Genomic DNA, 21,149 nt, shown 5'->3' with positions numbered 1-21,149 from the left:
ATTACATCAACTTCTGTATGGACATTGTAGTTCCAGTAAGAACAGTATGCTGCTATGCTAACAACAAGCCATGGATTACAAGTGACATCAAGGGCCTTTTGAACCAGAAGAAAAGGGCTTTTAAAGGTGGTGATAAGCATGAGCTGAAGTGCGTGCAGAAGGAACTCCGAGTCCAGCTCAGGGCGGAAAAGAGCAGTACAGGAGAAAGCTGGAGCAGAAGTTGCAGAACAACAGCATGAAGGAAGTGTGGGATGGGATGAAGATTATCACTGGCTGCAGCTCGGCGGGTGCCGCCATCGAGACAGACGTGGAGAGAGCAAACCAAATGAACAACTTCTTTAATAGGTTTGATCACAGTAACCCACTCTCACCTCGAGTACTGCATCCTCCAACCATCCTTCTGCTGATACCAGCATAGGTGAGACATCCCCACCCACAATTACAGCAGCCCAGGTGAGCAGAGAGCTGAAAAGACTTTGTGCCAGCAAAGCAGCGGGTCCAGATGGTGTATCGCCACATTGCTGAAGGCCTGTGCGTTGGAACTGGGGAGTCCTCTACAGCATCTTCAACCTGAGCCTGGAACAGGGAGAGTCCCAAGGCTTTGGAAAACATCTTGTATCACTCCTGTCCCAAAGGTATCACGTCCTAGTGAGCTGAATGACTTCCGGCCTGTTGCTCTGACGTCACATCTGATGAAGACCATGGAGCGGCTGCTGCTTCACCACCTGAGGCCACAGGTCCGCCACGCCCTCGACCCTCTGCAGTTCGCATACCAGGAGAAGGTGGGAGCGGAGGATGCCATCATCTATATGCTTCATCGATCCCTCTCCCACCTGGACAGAGGCAGTGGTGCTGTAAGAATTATGTTTTGGACTTCTCTAGCGCCTTCAACACCATCCAACCTCTGCTCCTTAGGGATAAGCTGACTGAGATGGGAGTAGATTCACACCTTGTGGCATGGATTGTGGACTATCTTACAGACAGACCTCAATATGTGCGTCTTGGGAACTGCAGGTCTGACATTGTGTGCAGCAATACAGGGCACCGAGGGGACTGTACTTTCTCCGGTCCTGTTCAATCTATATACATCAGACTTCCAATATGACTCGAGTCCTGCCACGTGCAAAAGTTCGCTGATGACACTGCTATTGTGGGCTGCATCAGGAGTGGGCAGGAGGAGGAGTACAGAAAGTTAATCAAAGACTTTGTTAAATGGTGCGACTCAAACCACTTACACCTTAACACCAGCAAGACCAAGGAGCTGGTGGTGGATTTTAGGAGGCCCAGGCCCCTCATGGACCCTGTGATCATCAGAGGTGACTGTGTGCAGAGGGTGCAGACCTATAAATATCTGGGAGTGCAGCTGGATGACAAATTGGACTGGACTGCCAATACTGATGCTCTATGTAAGAAAGGTCAGAGCAGACTATACTTTCTGAGAAGGTTGGCATCCTTCAACATCTGCAGTAAGATGCTGCAGATGTTCTACCAGACGGTTATGGCGAGTGCCCTCTTCTACGCGGTGGTGTGCTGGGGTGAGCAGCATAAAGATGAAAGACGCCTCACGCCTGGACAAACTTGTTAAGAAGGCAGGCTCCATTGTAGGATTAAAGTTGGACAGTTTAACATCTGTGGCAGAGCGACGGGCACTAAGCAAACTCCTGTCAATCATGAAGAATCCACTGCATCCACTTAACAGTGTCATCTCCAGGCAGAGGAGTAGCTTCAGTGACAGACTTTTGTCACTGTCCTGCTCCACTGACAGACTGAGGAGATCGTTCCTCCCCACACTATGCGACTCTTCAATTCCACCCGGGAGTAAATGCTAACATTAATTTTATTTTAATTCTTTTCATTTTTATTACTATTTAATTTAATATTGTTTCTTTGTATCAGTATACTGCTGCTGGATTATGTGAATTTCCCCTTGGGATTAATAAAGTATCTATCTATCTATCTATCTATCTATCTATCTATCTATCTATCTATCTATCTATCTATTGGCAGTTGTCAGGGCAGTAGCTTGGGGGAAAAGAAGGGCTTACTGTACTTTCATTTGTGACAGAAGCACAGTTTGTGTCTCAAATGCTGGCATAGCTATAAGCGCTCTTTATTTTTGGAAAACCAAACCATTTTGTGTCCGTGTCTCCCTGTTTAACACCACCATCCTGGTCACGCTTGGCCCTGCATACTAGACACCTAGAGTGTAGTCTGGTGTCCCTCATTTCCTAGTATATGAGGTGTCACAGTGAGGATGTGTACTGTGTGGCCATTGCATTCAAAATGGCTGAGCGAGATTGGCTATTTTGATTCATCAGAAATTAACGTGACGCAAGTGTGATTTGCAGTACTGGCAAAAACATGGATGGCATGTGTATCCAAGTTTTTATATGTGACGTCAGCATCATTGTTTACTATCAACATGTAATGGCAAGATGCACTGCGGCTCCAACACGACTAATCTGTGTGCTTCGATGTTTGATGAATGGTTCAATGCAGTGAAGCAAATCATCAAACTTAAATGCTGACATACAAAAGTATCCATGGTGCTTTTCTTCATCCATTTCTTACATAAGCAATACAAGCGTTGCATATTCCCCATCGTAATGATGCAATACATTTAATGGTCTCACACACTTTCTGCATCGCTGTTGGCATTTTTTTTTTGCACCTTTCCAAAAGCATTAGAATGCAAAGAATTTTAAAGAATCCCTCCACTCACAACACAGTGAAAGAGGACATTTCACCTATTTGATTTCTCACAATGCCACCTGGTGGAATCCTCCAGATTTACTCAAAGTACGCTTGCAAGTACAGACAGCAGTGCTCTGAAGGGCAAGAGTAGTATATTCCTGGCCTCGCTGAACAAGAAAAGAACAAACATTTGGACCTCTGTGCCATTTCCAAATCATTCTGAATTCCTTTTGCATCAGTCACTGTTCAAATCTACGGCATGTTCATGCATAGGGCAGTATACTGCATATTGTCACTAAAGATGGCACTCAAAAGACTCTGTGGACAGTACTATTTTGATACTTACAATCCTGTTAAGGATTACTTTAATTTTGAGAAGTGATTTAGAACATTAAAAGTGGGTGGCTCAAATGTAAGAATATACCCTGGGGTAGGATAAAGATAGTGAACTGCATCATGTATGTCCTTTTCTTTGAATTAAGCTTGAGAGTCTCTTAAGAATGCTAAATCCAGCTAGCATCAAGACTGTAAAATATCATTTGTGGGATTTCTGTCATCTCTTTGGCTGATTTTATAAATATGCATATATTTGTTCTTTGTTGTTTGTATATAAATCACAAAATATATGAAAATCATTTCTAAGTTACATCTATAATGAAGTTATAGTGAGAGTTAGGGGGTCATCTTAGGAAGAACTAAACCCAAAAATGGTAGTGGTAAATATAAGTTAATCATGTACTGCTACACTATGATGTCCTAAAAGACAGAACTCTGGCTAGATGATTCCAGCACATGAGTGCAAATAAAGAGCCAAGCAAAATATTCTTCAGCATGTCTTAAATGTTTATTTTTAAGAGATCCTGCAGGTACAGGAACGTCTGGTTCCTTGAATCCAATCTTAAACTTTCTAGAAGTTTCAGTCTTTTTGTAAATGACAACAGACAAAAGATATAAGAAATGTTGGGGTCCCGATGGGGAAAACCCGAAGGAAGGATGGCAATGATGTTGATGTCAAAAGAAGAAAAAGATAAACAGAGACTTGTGGTAATTTTGACATTTGCTGCCAAGGTTTAAAGTGCTGTCTCTCTCTGTCATGTGTTGGTAAAATGTGGCTATTTATTCTTCCTGGCTGGAAGGGGCAGAGTTTGAGGCAGGATAGAAGTGATACCAATTCTTTTCATCTGGCCTGTATTTGTCTGTTTTGAAGGAGATAAATGGAGACTAAGTGAATAAGGGTTCCAAGTCTCTTAACTTTTGCTGGTGTGCCCTTAAATCTCTTCACATAAGGGATGGTTTCGTGATTGACACTCGGTACTTGGTACGTTTAAGGGGAATTGCATGGTGGTGATTCAAATCCTTGGCTGGTCACTAGCCCTTTAGAGTTTGCACATTGTTGTTGTGGGATTTTTCTTCAGGTTCTTACATTTCTCTTCACAATTCCAAAGATGTGCATGTTACATTAGTTCAAAAATCTAAATTGGCACCACAGGAAAGTGTGCATGAGTGCATCCTGACATGGACTAACACCTGGGGTTTGTTCCTGCTTTCTGCTCAGTCTTTCTGAGATAGTTTCAAGCCCCCTCTGATCCCAAGGATTTTAAGAGGGTTTTTAAAGTGGATGGATGGTAATAAAAGCAGGTGTCCCTTAGTTGGCATATGCAGTAAACAAGATGTGCTAGTTGTTGAAGATGGGTTGAAATTTGAGTAATCGATGCAATCCTCATGTTTTTTTTATCTCATACATGGGTAGTCCATTTGGTTTGGTATTATAATATGCTGTCCATTCCCTTTCACTCACAGTGGCATTTTCTTTCTCAGATAGAGCTGCCCGGTTTTGCTGCTTCCTATCAGCATCACTCATTGAACTGACCTTTATTATAGTCGAAGCATGGGAAAATGTGGCAGTGGTCAGTACAAAATTGGCCTAGTTCAGTGGATCAAGCCTTATTGTGTCAGGGCTTTGGTTTCCCAAAGTATGTGTTGATATATAATTATTTTCACTCATCCATTGCCCATATTATCAATCATATTAGCATTACAGTCATTGACATAGCTAAGGGGGCGGTGGAGGGGGCAGTCCATCCCGGGCACTTTTAAATACATTTTAGTATTAGACTTTTTTGACAATTTTGTTTGTCAATTCAATCCTTGAAATTCAGTTCCAAATATTGGAATACTTCTGTGAATTTTCCTCACAATTACTATTAGTGTTGCTAACTGTGGGAGAAGTTTCTCCAAAGATCTTCAATGTGTAACTTTGTGTTTAAGAAACCTTGCCATACTTTCCATAGAGCAGCAACTAGCAAACATAATTGACTTTGATTATATCATCAACGATTTTGCCAGCATAAAAGCAAGAAAAGTACTATTGTAGCTTTATTGTTTGTATAGTTGTATAGTTGTAGATTTTAGATGTAATTGTAATCAAACTGTAATTGTAATTAACAATTTAAAATGTTTTTTTTTTGTCATTTTCATTATTTGTATATGTCTTATTTTGCAAGTAAGTTACAAACTCAAAGACCATCCCAGGCAGTAAAAACTCTAACAACATCACTGATTACAGCTATAAGCCCCATTCACATGGCCCAAGCGGGTGCTGTTCCCAAAGTATAATGTTAGATAGCAGAATAGGCTGATAAGACTCATTTTTAAGCAATTATTTGGTATTTTTATTATTACTTTTGATTTTTTTGCCCCTTCTACATGTTTTGCCTATATTTATATTTTTCTTCCTAACCCTAGCAACTGGACAGACACACAGACACTTGACCTTTTATTAAATTGGATACTCGACTCCCACCAACACTCTGCTTGTGGACTCCATCCCAAGCTTACTATTTGACCCACTCACTTAACCTCTAATTAATAATTTATGGTCTCCATGGGTGCCTCCAATAAGATGTGCGGAGATATAATTAAGCATGAAAGGTATGCTATTATATGTTTAAAAAAGTGCTATATTTTCATGTCGCTGATGTTTGGGGGGATGAGCCTTATAATAATACCCATGTTGACATTGCTGTAAATAAACTAGGAGATTTCTTATAATTTAATTTTTTCCTCTCATGTATCTTGATGTGCCCTCTTTCTATTAAGCTTTCCATCAGGGCATGAAGAGGACACAGATGGCTTTTTTCTGATTATGTATAAGACACAGTGTTTCAAACATCCACTGCCCCCTTTTAAAACACCAAGAGAAGGCTAACTCAAGCAATATTTATAAACCCACCAGAACTCAATTTTTCTGTGATGAAAAGAAAGCAATTAATATTGTCACACCAAGAAGTAGCAAACAGTATTACCGATTTACCAAAAACTTAAGATGTCTGCAGTCTATCCTTGAATGTTTCCCAATGTATCTTCTATGACTTTAATTTGAGAAAAGGAGAAGCATGAATATTAACATTCATAAATCACTAGAATTGCTGCTCTATTCATCACATTGGTAAGTTGAACAGATTGGCTTGGAGTTTCACACAATCACACCTGCTCACCATAAACCGAGTGTCTCGGTTAATAACTTACCATAGGCCTGCAAGGCTATTAATACAGCACACTCTGGAGAGGGAGAACAGTGAAAACTGCAGGGATTTTATTCCCCAATTCTAGCCGTGTATTTTGTCTGAACTGTAGAATTAAGGCAAGCTGGACCCAATAAGTCTTAATTTGTTCCAGATAACTTTCCAGGTCTCTGGTTACTTACTCCACGTATCATAATGAGTTCAGAATTGCACAGATTATTGCACCTAGACCCTTTTCACCCTTCATTCAACATTTGCCAGAATAAATTTAAGACTAGGGCCACAGCTCTTAATAAATCAAGCCTGTTATTCCAAATACATTCAATCTCCTGACATTTCATGTGTTAAAGGCAATTGGCCACCTGAGTAAAAATCTTCCTCAAAATCCAAAAAACTAAGGAATGGAAGTTTTTTTTGTGTATGTGTGTGTATATATATATATATATATATATATATATATATATATATATATATATATATATATATATATATATATATATATATATATATATATATATATATATATATATACACTTAAAGTATTTAATATTATAACAGTATTTTGTGTTTCTAATACTAAGACAGAAAATCTACAGTGATATCAATACGTACATCAAAACAATAATGTCAGACTCTTTGCGGATTTCACATTTTTGGTTTCAATTACCCATGTTCGTAGCGTTGCCAGATGTCTTGGTTTACAATTTCATCTCCCAGGACAGTCTCAGTATTCACTTTCAGAAGTTCCAGGTATCCTGGTTTTCAGAACAAAGTGGGCCCAGCTCAGAAATGAACATACAAGCTATCCATTCATTTTATTAAGTTTGGAGCCTCATAAATACATCATGTGAGTAAGTTAGTATGTATTATTTTTTGTTGCTGTTGCTGTGCACTACTATTTGGATTGCAATGTGACTACCCTTGACTCTTCAATATTTATCCTAAAATCTCTCCATGAAAGCAGGAACCAGTTTTATTGATTTCATAATACAATACATCCTCTTTACGTCCTGGTAATTAAAGGAAGGCTCTCAAGTGTACAAAGTGTGTGAATGTAATTTGAGGCTAAGTAAATATAAAATGTGCAAATTAAGATCATGTGATCTTTTGAACTGCATGTAGCCCAAATCACTTCAAAATTCCAGTCATACAGTTTTATTACCTCTTTTCTCAGCAGTTACGACTTTATGGGTAGTAGTAACAATGTAAAATTATGCTAATTATACAACTGATAAAATTTTTGGTCAGAAAAACACACACACTAATGTTGAGAAAAATAGCCCACAAAGGCATTCTGCCAAAATGTATACATTTTTCGTCATGGCCAAAAATATGGGCGCCCATGCACTTCTATCAGAAAATGCACCAGTTCTCCAAGAAAACTGTTGCAATTACAAATGCTATGGTATTCACATGTTTATTTAATTTGTCTGAATTGGAACAACATGAAAAAGCAGAGAATAAATTAAAATCTGATATCATTCCGCACAGAACTCCAGAAGTGGACTGGACAACATTATTGGCACTTAATTAAGAAATAAGTGGATTTCAATCATGTGATGCTCCTTTGTATTTAAACTCACCTGTGTCAAATAAAAGGTGTTAGCAATATAGAAGTGACACTTGCCACCAATTTAAATGGCAAAACGTTAATTCAATCTTTGTGCCACTGTTATTTTTTTACATTAAGGAGTCTGTTTTTGTAGTTTGTTTTTTTTTATTTTGATTCGAATTAAAAAAGTTTTATTTTGTTAACAATTTGTTTTCGTTGTTTAGGAAAATAAGTATTGAAAATGTCAAACATTGTTCTCAGTAAATATATTTCTAATTGAGCTATTGACATGAAATTTTCACCAGATGTCGGTAACAACCCAAGTAATCCACACATACAAAGAAATCAAAACAAATAAATCCATCACTCTGAGTAGTGTCACATGACTCATTCGGTCATGCTATGGATGACAGAGAATGTAAAGCTATAAATATCTTTGAGTTCATATCATTCACTATCCCTTTGTGGATACATGTAGAAAATCTTTCGAGATCTTTAGTGTTAGTTGCTTTCATTTCAAGTAGGTCCTAGTGTTTAGTTTTTGATCTCTTTTTTTTGCTTTTTGGCACTGATTTTCATCATACCCTTTTGTTTTGACATCTTAATCTTCTTGCCTTCTTGTTAACGACTTCTCCATTCCTTTTTGACTACGATACCAATACATTTTGCCTTTGTTCGTCCTTTCTCAGCATTAGGCAAACTTCCCTTTTTCTCCACAATAAGCTTTCAGAAATGTAACAACTGGACACAAAAACTGAAAACGTTGCTCTTTATAACAACTTCACCAATTTCAGGTGTGACAAGGCTACAGCAGATTTGTTAGTTTATTACACTTAGTACTGAGGGAAGAACATTTCAAAGGCAGGAAAAAATCACTACTATAGTAACATGTTTAAAAAAATGTTAAAATAAATCAATCTCACTGTTAAAATATATAAATCCATAATATATTATGACGTCCTGTCAAATAAATGCTTGTCCGGGGGAGTCTTCCAAATGCCACCTGGCTTTTTATTGAATATGCCGCGATATAAATGGTGCCCCACCGCCATCCATTGTCTGGGTCACGGGGACACCTCCAAATTAACTGTTTGTTCCCCTCACCAGTTGGTGTTGTCTTCCTTTCGCTCCAGCCACAACTACCACTTCCGGCCACCACCTCCCCTTTTCTTCACACACCGTTTATTAACCCGGATCCCTGTCACTCAACTACCTCTCTCTCTAGGGAGGTACCCCAAGCCCTTACAAAAAGTGTTCCCCCAAGACTCCACACCAACACTGCTTCCTCTCCCTACAGCCCATGCAATGACAAGACGCGTCACAGTATTATCATCACATGCACAATACAGTGATCCCTCGCTATATCGCGCTTTGACTTTCGCAGCTTCACTCCTTCGGGAATTTTAAATGTAAGCGTATCTAAATATATATTACGGATTTTCAGCTGGTTCGCAGATTTCTGCGGACAATGGGCCTTTTAATTTATGGTACACGCTTCCTCAGTTTGTTTGCCCAGTTGATTTCATACAAGGGACGCTATTGGTGGATGGCTTGGAAGCTACCCAATCAGAGCATGTATTACGTACAAAATAAAACTCCTCAATGATATACGATGTGCTTCCCGAGCGGTACTTGATTGTTTGCTTTTCTATGTCTCTCTCACTCTCTCTGCCTGACGGAGGGGCTGTTTGCCTAGAGGATACGGACGCTGCTCTAAAAAATGCTGCTTTATCGCGGTGCTTCGGCATACTTAAAAGCCCAAAAGCACGTATTCATTTTTTGATTGTTTGCTTTTTTCTCGCTCTCTCTCTCTCTGACATTTTCTGCTCCTGACATGCATTCTTTGAAGAGGAAGATATGTTTGCATTCATTTAATTGTGAGAAAGAACTGTCATCTCTGTCTTGTCATGGAGCACAGTTTAAACTTTTGACTAAAGGGTGTTATTTCATGTCTAGAGGGCTCTAATAATGTTAACAGTGTGGGAGAGTTTATAAGGGCTTAAATATATAAAAATAACCACACAAACATATGGTTTCTACTTCGCGGATTTTCACCTATCGCGGGGTCTGGAATGCAACCCCCGCGATCGAGGAGGGATTACTGTATTACAGAAGGGTGCTAGTAACTCATTTGTGCAACTTTATAAATCTCTAGGAAATTTAAATGTAAGAAGTTTTTAAATGACATCAGTTCACAATTTAGCTGCTAGGTTTAAGCTGCTTGTCAGATGGCTGGGATCAAATCATGGGCCTGTCATTTGTGTGGAGTTTGACTATTTCCTTCTTTGTTATGTGTGGCTTTTCATATTATTCATGTTATTCATGTTGGTAACTCTACATAAGACTGAGTTGCAATTGTGCCTTGCGACTGAATACTGAAAATGAATGGAAGGACACGTGAAATAGGCCAGCATTTGAAGTACTAGAAGATCTACTATTGGCACTTAATTGCATGATGACAGCCCTGAATAAAACTAAAAGAATCAGCCCTGCAGACAGATTAAAGAACAAAAAATAAATAAAAGTACAAAGAGTAATACAGAGATGAGAACACAGACAGAAGCATAGAGCATCATCTGGGGGCTGCTACTGATATTAAGAGCAAGGATTCAATCAAGTCCAGTACACCACCATGGCCAGCTGAGCCTGGACTCCGTCAAGAGATACTAAATCTTGACGCTTGTTCAAAATAATGGCAGGCAGAGCACACAACAAAATAAAGTGAAGCAGCAAGCCTTGAGGTTGATGCATGTTTCAAGTACTGAGAGCATCCTGTTCCGTATTTCTTATTTAAAACCTGTCACACTGGTGTGTTTGAACAAAAAAGAGAATATTTTAAATAAAATATACTGTCAGGGACCTCATGGTATAGCAAAAACACACAGAGGAAAGCTTCAAATAAGTAGGCCGGGGAGTACTGTATACCTTTCTTTTTAATGTATTTTTTTATTAACGCTTCAAACACAGTGTCCTGCCAAGCAAACTCCAAGGCAACCAAGGTCAAGGCTTTCCACTGAACACCTGCTAAGCCAAGGCTTGCTTGGTGCAGTTCAAATGATGGCAGCGCTTTTAGAAAATAAGTCAGAAATGTAATTTTTTTTTTAATTGAATGGCAGCCAACAGACATTTCAATTGTGATCTCAACAAACTGCCATTGATTGTCATTGCTTTTTCTTTTAAAAACATTTGATTTTACAATTTCCTTCCAAAAAAGTCTCCATTTGCCTTAGGGTTAACAATACACACAAAATTATTATTTGTTAAGGCTTTCAATTGCTTTATTGATGAAAATCTCTTTGGTATTTCTGAAAATACATAAAATGTTCCTTCAGCCTAGTTTTCAGTCTGTCACGGCAGAGCTTGAATCTTGGAACCAGTGAGCCGTACGGATCTGGGGTTCAGATTACTATTGGCCTGTTAGATTGTGTGTTGGTGTACATAACTTATGGAATGAGATTCACACTTGTAAATAAGAATGTAATTGTATGTAGCTCAAGTGACAATAAATCTGAACTAAGCTGATTACACTTCATTATGTTTTTGTTACAAAATAAATTTTAAAATCACATTTTTTAGAAAGCCATGGCATGATCACTCAGTTCACAATACCAATTAACACTCGGGGTTATGTGCTTTCTGCAGCTCTTACACTGTCATGAAACCAGACCACCTTGGCCCAGTGGAGAAAACTCTGTCTAAAAACCAGATCGGGCCAGAGATGGGCTGGAGAGACTCGGATAATAAAATGCTAAAAGCGTCTTTAGAAGATGTGAGTGTTAATTTGGGGAATTTCAGAGTTGAGGGTTTCTAGACCACACCACCTTGTGCACTCCTCTGGAGGAGGCTGGATGGCTTCCTTTTATGTTAGACCCAGAAGAATTCCCAGTGTCCTGGAAGGAAGAAGTACCGAAAAGTAGGGATTGTGAATCCCTGTAACAACCCCTGGCAGCACACATGGAACCCAGCAAGGCTGAATTAAGTCATTTCAACTCTCATCATTCCCTGCAGGGTTCCACATGGGATGCTGCCATCTATTGGATGGGTGATAAAAATGTACAAAATTAGGAGCCTTCCCCAACTGCTCCTTTATCTTCTCCTCCTATCTTAAGTAAGAGTCCCATACTCATAATAGACAGTATGCCATATAATCCTGCCTGGCACTTACACTGTAATTGGGTTATTGAAACACATGTACACTTGCTAACTGAATCAGAAGATCTGGGCACTAGGGCACAAAATATTTCTTATACAAAGAGAATGAGATTTATAAAAGGAGAGATCATCTTGAAGTTAGAGTCGAAGGTCTGAATTTGTGTCATCACATCATGTTTCGCTTTATTCCAGATAACCGGTATCGTGTCTATAATTTCAAAACTTTTATTTTTACAATTTATTGCATCTGGCTCAGTTTTGTCTTTTTTCTCCACATTCTATAATCATACTTTGGACTTTTAAGTCCAACCCAATTAATGCAATTAGCAGAAGCTACCCCAATTCACTGGCAGCTGTCTGTTTTTTCTTGCCCCAGCATTGTAACCCAAATCCAAGGCCACCTCTTGCACTTTCACGGGATTAATATCCCCTTCCAGTTAGGGCCAGGCATTTAGAGCAGTATAACACGGCCGCAGGGGTCCATGACTGTGCACACGACCATCCCGATATATTCAGTATCTGACCGAAACCTTCCATGCCATCATTATCAGAAGCGTATTTTATATATATATGATACATTTGATGTGGTTAGTAATTTAGCCACAATCCCATCCTCGTTGCCATTTGTATCCAGCAAGGATACGTGTTACATAACCCAAAACTATATACATATAACTAGCAAAATACCCGCAGCGGAGAAGTAGCGTGTTAAAGAAGTTATGATAAAGAAAAGGAAACATTTTAAAAATAACGTAACATGACTGTCAATGTAATAGTTTTGTCACTGTTATGAGTGTTGCTGTCATCAAGGATTTGATTATCATTATTTCTTTCAATCAGGTTCGTATTTGGAGGATGTGTTGTGTTCAAGTTATATTCCGTGTTTGTCAACCGTTGTAAAGATAACAGGTTTCATTCATTGAAGTGTTCACTACCCAAATCGGTACTCGTGAATCTAAGATGTTTAACAGGCATTCCCGGTATTAAATTGTGGATTTGCCTGCGAATATTTAGCGGTAGCATGTCTAGTTCACGTGAACCGCTGGGAGTACATGCATCGAAGCTTCTCAGCTGTGCTTGTGCTATTTTGTGCGATCTCGCGATGTCCATGGCTTTATTTAATGTTAGCTCAGACCCAGCACTTAAAAGTTGTATCTCTCAAATATCGTATTCGTCTTAGGCATGACAAATGCCAGCGGCAACGTGTCTATGAACCTAATTTAAAGTTAAGCTTTACACCCTGCCTTCCTATTCGTTTGCATAAGCACAGTCCTTTACCAGCAATTTAAACTCCATTACAGCAATTTTAACTCACTTACAAAGTGATCAAAAGTCTCGTTTACACCCTGCGTCTTCTCATAAAACTTGTATCTCGCAAATATCTTATTCGTCGTGGGCATGACAAACGCCAGTGGCAGCGTGTCTAAGAACTTAATTTAAACTTTAGGTTTACACCGTGCTTTGTTTCTGAAGTAGCTGCACTCATGAATATGCTTGTATGCGTCACTCGCTTCATATTCTTTTGCTGCCTTATCAATTGTGTAATGCGTTTTTTGAACAGGTTTCATTCATCGAAGTGATCACTACCCAGATCGGTACTCATGAATCTAAGATGTTTAACAGGCATTCCCGGTATTAAGTTGTGGAATTGCTTGCGAATATTTAGTGGCAGCGTGTCTATGAACGTAATTTAAACTTGAGCTTTACACCTTGCTTTCCTATTGATATGTGTACAAAGGCTTGTTCAGAGTCAGACGGTTTCCGCAGTAGTTCATGTGAGCTGCTTAGAGTACATGCATCAAAGCTTCTCAGCTGTGCTTGTGCTATTTTGTGCGATCTCGCAATGTCCATGGCTTTATTTAATGTTAGCTCAGACCCAGCACTTAAAAGTTGTATCTCGCGAATATCGTATTCGTCTTAGGCATGACAAATGCCAGCGGCAACGTGTCTATGAACCTAATTTAAAGTTAAGCTTTACACCCTGCCTTCCTATTCGTTTGCATAAGCACAGTCCTTCACCAGCAATTTAAACTCCGTTACAGCAATTTTAACTCTGTTACAAAGTGATCAAAAGTCTCTTTTATACCCTGTGTCTTCTCATTAAACGTGTATCTTGCGAATATCGCATTCGGCGTAGGTATGACAAACGCCAGCAGCAGCCTGTCTATGAACTTAATTTAAACTTTAGGTTTACACTGTGCTTTGTTTCCAAAGTAGCTGCACTTATGAATATGCTTGTATGCGTCACTCGGTTCATATTTTTTGCTGCCTTCTCAGTTGTGTAATGTGTTTTTTGAACAGGTTTCATTCATCGAAGTGATCACTACCCAAATCGGTACTCGTGAATCTAAGATGTTTAACAGGCATTCCTGATATTAAGTTGTGGATTTGCCTGTGAATATTTAGCGGCAGCGTGTCTATGAACGTAATTTAAACTTAAGCTTTACACCTTGCTTTCCTATTGATATGTGTACAAAGGCTTGTTCAGTGTCAGAGGGTTTTACTAAGTAGCTGCACTTATGAATATGCTAAGCACAGTCCTTCACCCGCGAATACTTACCTTATATGGGCAGGCACTCAATTACGTGGGAGGTGTGATGATGCGTGACGCAACTCCGCCTCACACGGTGACCGAGCCACTGGCTATGGCCGTATATATGGACGAAAGTAGGTTCCAGTTATGACCGTTACGCGTAGAATTTCAAAATGAAACCTGCCTAACTTTTGTAAGTAAGCTGTAAGGAATGAGCCTGCCAAATTTCAACCTTCCACCTACACGGGAAGTTGGAGAATTAGTGATGAGTCAGTCAGTGAGTGAGTAAGTGAGTCAGTCAGTCAGTCAGTGAGGGCTTTGCCTTTTATTAGCATAGATATAAAAAGGCGATACCCCTCCCTTAGAGATACGGTGGTAAGAAATCACATAGGAAAAATAACTTAGCTTTCTTTAATGATGGATTACGCGGCATAACAGATGAAGGAAGCCATAACAAGACCTTCGGGAATGGGGGCCTGATGTATAGAGTCTACCATTTTCGTTGCTGCGTTGGAAGGATTTTCTGGATTGGATGACGTTATCTTCCATCCATCCATCGGCTTCAAAGGTGTGTTGGGCAATGTTCCAAGGCTTTATACTCTTTCTTCATGTGCAGGCCCTCACTTCGATGAATCATGCCATTCCAAACAGAAAAGGGGATACAGATTCATGCTGACTTTGACACACAAAAATAGCATACAATGCCCATTTCACCGTTGTCCCTGTCTTGTCTTCCAATGCTTGCCTAGCAGTTCTATATGATGCACCCCTGTGCTAAATGTGTGTCCACTGTATTGGCTGTGTATGTGAGTAGAAAGGAAAGTAGATTTATAAAATATTTGTACAGAGCACAGTGACATATTAAACATATACACTTATTACACTGAGCAAATATGGAAGAGAGAAAATTAACTGGGGATGGTGTGTTTGAGTGACTAAAAATAATGATTAATATTTACTGTTTTTTCTACTCCGTAGAGTGTGGATTAGAAATTGATCCTCTGCCTTTATGTTTCAGCCAGGGTTCCTGACCTTGTAACTCACTTTGGATAAAGATGACTAACAAATGCATGATGATAATACAAGTCTTCATTGTGTGAATTGTGAATAATTATATTTATTTGCATTCACGAGCACAACATGAATATAATTAGAATGTTTTCATCATGTCACGTTTAAGTATGAATCTGAAAAGTAATTGAATTAAAATTTAACAAACTACATTACTCATTCATGTATACGATACTGAATGAAATCAATTTAACATGAAAATATTGAGTCAATCTAACATTTTTTAAATATATATACGTGAAAAAACAACAATATGTACTCATTGACTTACTGTATGTATAACTTCTCTAGCTTCTGTCACATGATTTTTTAAAACCAAAACTTTGTTTGATCACCCATCATTTGTACACATTTTCTGGTGTGTGCCTATGAACCATCCAGCTGTACTGTAGGTCTCCATTATACTGACATTCCAGCATCGCTGGAGCTTTCTTTCTATAGCCTTGGAATCTTCAACCCTCCTTATCATGCATTGCACAAGATTTTTAGGGAAAAATTTGAAATGCAAATCCAAAGAGTGAACTTTGAGACTCATGTGCAGCTGAATTCCTTAAACTTAACTAATACGTTTTTTACCATTTTTTAATATTTTGTTTTTTTATTGTTACATAAAAACTTAGGAATGACTCGTTTGAATGATACCCAAGTCTCTTGTTCCAGTTCATTTATCGTATCATCAAATTCTGTGTCAAAAAATCACTTTCCTAATATCAGACAGGTCCAGCAAAAATTCCCTTTTTCAATTTAGCCTTAGGCAAACACGGAAACCTTTGGCACATTTACATAAAACAGACTCAATTTTTTGATGGGGCCTTGACAATCGACTTCATTAAACCAAGCTTAATATGAAGTGGTGGTAGCAGAAATTTACCTGGATCAATTAAGCTACATTAAGCTACGTCTGATGTGGCTTTTTTCTAGCTGGCCGTTCCTTCTGAACGCAATGTCAATTCTTGGCTTGGCTGTCCCACTCACAGAGAAATCAGGGGAATTTTGCATGTCCTGACTGCTGACCAGGTAAGATGCGTAGAACTTTCAGGTCCCCTAAATGTGAATCCATAGTGCTTATTCTAGTCAATAACCTTTTTTAAAAAACTGTTTTGCTTTAAAATTAGACACTAATGCTAAAGGATATTTAATTCAAACAAATCATCATTAAATCAAAATTGATATTTAATTAATTATAATAAAAAAATAAATATAATTGCTAAAAATGTGTGAAAAATGTTATGTGATTGAGAAAATGGTTTTCAGGTTTGAATACAACGCCCAAAAAAATATAAAAATTGCATGAAATACTCAAAATAAAATTTTCAATGTATACCTGTCTAATGATCAAAAAGCTGCATCACGCTGGCTAAAAATTGGTTAGTCAAAGCCCACCATCCACAAGAGAAGTGAGTGTGACCATGCTTTGTAATACTCTGTTGTTCTTGCCCCCCTCTCATTTAATTCTACCAGGCCAGCTTTTGCTAATCATATCTATGAACTGGTAAAAGTGGGTTTAGAAAACAGATAAATAAGAATATCTCTATCATTAGTTTAGACTGATTCTCCAGCACCTCATGTGTGACTTCTGATCTTAAAATATCTAAAGCATTAGCAATAAGACATTTTATTTCTCACATTTACTTAGATTTATTGAATAGGTGTCAACTGATACAAAACTCCTACAAATTGGCAATTGAAGTGAGAATTAGTTCTTAAACCATTCAATAATACAAAATGTGATTCTCCACTTGCAATCTGATAACTCTTGAATGGAGTTATGGATATTTTCCATGCTGTCCTTTTCTTTTCATCGCATTTAGAGGTCTTTCTTCTTCTCTCTCTTTCTTTCCATGTATATTGGAATATTAATGCACTCACTCCACACTGTAAAGGAAAACCTCCTCTAAAATATATGGCCTAGAAATAACATACACAATAAAATAATAATGAACCCATGCACTCTATAACCCAGTTTTTTCTGCTTCAGTTTTAAAATGAGCCTCACCTAATCTGGCAGCTTCAGTTATGAAGTAACAACCAAGGCCAGCACTGTACTATGCACACTTACACATACACCCACGCTAACCCATGTTAGGAAAATGACTTCAATCAACCTAACAGAAATGCCTTTGGTATTTGGGAGGAAAGTGGAGTACCAGGAGAAAACCCACACAAGCACAGGGAGAATATTTAAACCAGATGGTGCCTGGTTCAAAAATAGAACTCGAGCATCAGTGTTCCACAACGGTCATCAAAATAAATATAATCTTACAAACAATAGAAGCAGTTTCATAGCATTCCCAAAGCCAAAATCACGCTAAAGAGGCCAAAATATGATAATTAGCATTGTGTATTACAAATAAACACAGCAAAGGTATAAACAAAAGAAAGCAAAAAGAAGCAGAAAATAAAAAAGGTCTGATGTTTATATCTATGGCACGTCTGCTTACAAGACAGGTAGCTAATAGTGTTCATAAGTTAATGTAAAAAAAATTACAAAAGATAAATAAAATGAAATAGAAAAAATAATAAACATTAATAAATACAAAGTTACATAATATAGATTACCAAATAACAGATAGTGTAGATAGTTCTTAATTATAGATGAAATTGCTAAATACATTTCTTAAGTCTTTAATGATTACAATGATAAGTTTAATACTACGGTCAAAAATAAAAACTTGAGCTAGCGAGATGCTAGAGAAAACAAATCTGCAGAGTTTTCAAGGCCAAAATACCTCCCAGTCCCAACTAGCCATGCTCTGAAACATACAGTAGATATGCTAAAGTTACATTACTACTATGATGTACTGTCCTAGAAGACTGGCGTGTCCATTGGAGTGGTCTCTCTTGGACTACCTAAATCAGTCATGTGTTTCTTTCTGCTTGGCAAAGTGACTTACCCACTTGTCCACCAATTTTATCATCTCTAGAAGTCTACATCTCTCAATCGTTCTTCAGCCCATCCTTTAACCTCCTGCCAAATTAAAGCTTACCGACACTTACTTCCTAACTCCACACTCCCAGGCCAGATGGTATTTAAATCTCAGCCCGGGACTATTTCAGGAATTACTCTGGAAATCCCTTCTTGGTTTTGCTACTAGGAAGGGTCCCATTATATTTGTACTTAGTCTTGTGTTATTAGTTGATTTGATATTGTAAATATTTGCCACTCCGGACTGCCAATTTTCCTTTTTATAACACAAAACGAATACCATTCTTATCTTACCTCCAATCACAGAATATTATATTTATATATAATTTTTACATTGTCAGTTGTGCCTGTTGTTCTAGAAACAAACTACTGGAATTCATTGATGATTTTATTAGTTTCAGTTCTTCTGTCCGGTTTCTGTCACAGCTCTACCATGTTGAGATGTTACTTTTTCAATCAGCTTCCCGGGACATAACCCATTTGTCTATTACAAAAGCTGCTATTACAACTGACTCAAAATTACCTTCTCTACAGCTCCTTCCTTCCCTAGCACACTAAAATCACCCTACCTCTTCCACAGTTCCTTAGACTCAAACACCTCTGCAGTGACGAGGTTGAGTTTTGTAATGAAGCACACAGAATGAGGAGTTTCCTGAAGGACAGAGGGATACCCTTCTTATAGAGAGGACAGAGCCTTCAATCAAGCCAGTAGTAGACCTCAGAACATCCACTTCAAGAGGAACCCCCAGTAATGAAGCATAAGACATTTAAGAAACCAAAGGAGACCATTCAGTCCATCAAACCTGTTTGTTTAACTAATAGCTAAGCTACCCAAATATCTCATCCAGTTTCTTCATAAAGTTGTCAAGGTTTCTGCTTCAAACCTGCATGATGTTGTCCCTCTCATTCCACTCTATTCAATTCTATCTCTCTCACAAAACTATCTCTCTCACAAAATTTCCCCATCTGATTCCTCTGCAGTAGCATTTGCTCCCAACCTCCCTTAATCTCAATCTCAACCTATGCAAACTTCTCATTTGCAGCTCACATTTCACAGAGGAAAGCCACGTTACTCAACAGGCACTTTGATCTATAATAGCAGCTGCTGTGTCACTTGCAAATATGTCACCAACAGTACCTTTGTATCTGGTCCCTCTGGTAACATCAAAATTCATCAGTTGGCCTCAATCCATTCTAAAATATTATTTAATGCATTTCTTGTAGGAAGGTTCCAGCCATTTTCCTAGGTGAAACAGGGAGGCAGATCGCAGACCATTTCAATGAGCATGTGTGAGCCGGTAAGATCAAAGTCCTTACATGGCCTATTGAAGATCACATCACATTCCTTGATCACAGCTACAACAATCTTTTTGTTGGTATTCCTTCGCAGGGCTTTAAAGAATTTTCAAAGAAAAACAGAAGAAGCTCATTCTTAGCCTGAGAGTACAGTATGTCTCTGGGTCTTAATAATCTCCTCCTTCATCTTCTCTAATGGCAGCTTTTTCACACCTACTCCCACATTTTCTCCTTTCATCTGTCCCCTTTCTTTTTTCCCCATCTTCACCACCTACATTTACCACTTTTTACTCTTCAGTTGCACACTTATTCTATTATTCTTAGTCTATTCAGCCAATTTTCTTTTTTGTTTGGAAATAGCCTTTCACCTTAATTTTTCTGTGCAGATATACACGCTGAAACAGCCCTACACTGATTCTATATATCTTTATATATAATACGCTACCATGGCTGTTCGTTTGTCTGTCCAGGATTTTAAATCACCTGTAGTTCGCAAACCGTATGACCTATAGACCTGAAATTTGGTACACATATACTATGTGACATCAATTATCCGCTTACATGGTGATGATTTTTATCACTCTTTATTTTTATTTTATTTTATTGTAGAATCAACAGCAGCATGCGACGCATGCGTATGGACACCGTTCTCATTCCCTACCACCTTTGCCGTCACTTCCCCTACCTCTTCATATCTTAAATCATTCTTGAGGCAGATTGAAGAATTAAGTGCCAGCTTAAGTGAAAAATTAAGGAAAACGTACTAAATAATTGCAGCACAAACACTGACTTAATCAGTTTTTGATGCGAAAAGATGCCGACGAAAGAACAGAAGAAGTGGCTGCTAGGGTGGAGAAATGAAGAACTGCTCAGGAAGCAGCAAGCGCAGAGAAAGAGTATGAAAACTATGAATGCTTAAGCTAAGTGTATCGTGCAGTGCGCCGTTATTGGTATGTAGAATAAGTTTTGATAAGCGTTTTAATAAAAATGGCCATAAACATTCGGGAAGTTTCCACAAGATCTAATTGCCAAAAGCTGGAAATACATGGTCCATAATCAGGGAAACAGACACTTCCTCATTATGAGTGAAACCAGGGAGAATTCTTAGGGACTGTACACATGACTTGTCATCTCTTAGTAAGGAGCACCTTTTTTTTCTATCTACTTTCATTGATGTCAACCTCAGTCTGTTCCACAAATGCCACAAATCAGGGAAAGCTGAACAGAAACATGTTTGAGTGTGCCACAAGACCGGCGTAACAATATGCCACCATGCTTAGCTACTTATATTGCCAATAATGTGAATATTATCTGATGTTTACAATCCCCATGTATTACCTCATTGCGGATGTGGCCCAAAACCATTTACACATTTTGCAGTCTCAAATTTTAAACTTCAAA

The sequence above is a fragment of the Polypterus senegalus genome, chromosome 7, assembly GCF_016835505.1.
Source record: "Polypterus senegalus isolate Bchr_013 chromosome 7, ASM1683550v1, whole genome shotgun sequence".
NCBI classification, from domain to species: Eukaryota; Metazoa; Chordata; class Cladistia; order Polypteriformes; family Polypteridae; genus Polypterus; species Polypterus senegalus.
Note: the sequence above shows the minus strand (reverse complement) of the source record.